We start from the raw sequence: 1,818 nt of genomic DNA, 5'->3' as shown, positions 1-1,818 counted from the left end.
CCATTGCCCCTTGTCCTGTCACTCCAGGCCCTTGTCAAGAGTCTCTCTCCATCTTTCCTGTGGGCTCCCTTCAGGCACTGCAAGGGCACAATGAGGTCACCCTGGAGCCTTCTCTTCTCCAGGCTGAACAATCCCAATTCCCTCAGCCTTTCCTCCCAGCTCAGAGTACAGTGCATTTGTGTCCTTAGGTGGTTCTCCTAAAAGGGGCCACTGAAGTTTTTGGTGAGTTGCTGGGTGTATCAGGAGAACACAAGGATCTGTTGGCTGACAGGCCTGTGTTGGTCACCTTGAAAGATCATCTTGTTCCACTCCTCCTGCCATGGGCAGGGACAGCTTCCACTGCCCCAGCTTGCTCAGAGTCCCATCCAGCCTGGCTTTGGACACTGCCAGGGATCCAGGGGCAGCCACAGCTGCTCTGGGCAACCTGTGCCAGGGCCTCAGCACCCTCACAGGGAACAATATTTTCTTGATATCCAATCTAAACCTCCTCTCTGTCAGTGTGAAGCCATTGCCCCTTGTTCTGTCACTCCAGGCCCTTGTCAAGAGTCTCTCTCCATCTTTCCTGTGGGTTCCCTTCCGGCCCTGTAAGGCCACAATGAGGTCACCCTGGAACCTTCTCTTCTCCAGGCTGAACAATCCCAATTCCCTCAGCCTTTCCTCCCAGCAGAGCTGCTCCATCCCTCTGATCCCCTTGGTGTCCCTGCTCTGGCCTGGCTCCAGCAGCTCCCTGTCCTTCCTGTGCTGGGCCCAGGGCTGGATGCAGCCCTGCAGGGGGGCTCAGCAGAGAGGGGCAGAGGGGCAGAATCCCCCCTGCCCTGCTGCCCTGGGTGCAGCCCAGCACAGGGGGGGTTCTATCTTCTTTTGCTATAACCTAGTTTAAATCCAATTCCAAGGCTTTTGATTAACCTCCAGAAACAACCAAAATTCAACAGGACCCTGAAGTCTCCAAGCAGCAAGCTGACAAGAAAGCCTCACTAGTCCCATCTCTGTCAATATGGGCCAGTATTTTTCAACTCTTGAGGTGTGATCTTAATATTTATGTTATTTCTAAGTACAGCTTTCTGTGCTTAGAACAGAACCTTGTCCAAAGTTCACTCATGTCAACAAAAAACCCCTTCAGCTCAATGGGTTTTGATCTAATGGTCCCATTCCAGCCTCAGGATGATGCTAGCTGCTGTTACTGAGGTTCATAATTATCAGATCAGCATGTTTGCCAAGCACTGCTCTGGAGTATGTTTCAGACAGAAAAATAAATATTTTGTTCCTCCATAATTCACGCTTTCAGTAACATCACCATTCACAAGCCCCTGTTTTATTTAATCTGCTGCTGAAAGGAAACAATATTCCCTGCCAGATAAAACAAATCAGATATTTTACATGCAGATTCTTCTCTAACATTATTGCCATGACCAGATCCTTCTGACACCCTTCAGTTGTTACAACAGTCTCCTTTTGGGAAGGGAAAATGAAATAAAACTGCAACATGCCATCACTGACACTTCAGCATTTCATTTACCTTATTTATTTACTTCATCTCCTTTAGCCTTCCTTCCCCAATGTGCACTATGGTTGAAAAAGTTTTGTTACTTTAAAGTTACAGAATTAATTACATTTGTGCTATTTAAAGCACCACTAAGAAATCAAGTAAAATTAGCCCCATTGGAGCAAGCTTTGCTATTTAAAAGCCGAAGATGTTCAAATGTTTTAGCCATTTTCAGCCATTCTTTCCCCATGGGGCATCTGGGTGAGGTGCCTGTTATAGTCCCAGCTAAAAGCAGAAAGTGCTCCATGACTTGTGAACCAAAAGGAGTGGACACT

Source organism: Geospiza fortis, unplaced genomic scaffold (genome assembly GCF_000277835.1).
Source record: "Geospiza fortis unplaced genomic scaffold, GeoFor_1.0 scaffold8, whole genome shotgun sequence".
Lineage (NCBI taxonomy): Eukaryota > Metazoa > Chordata > Aves > Passeriformes > Thraupidae > Geospiza > Geospiza fortis.
This window is presented reverse-complemented; position numbering follows the sequence as displayed.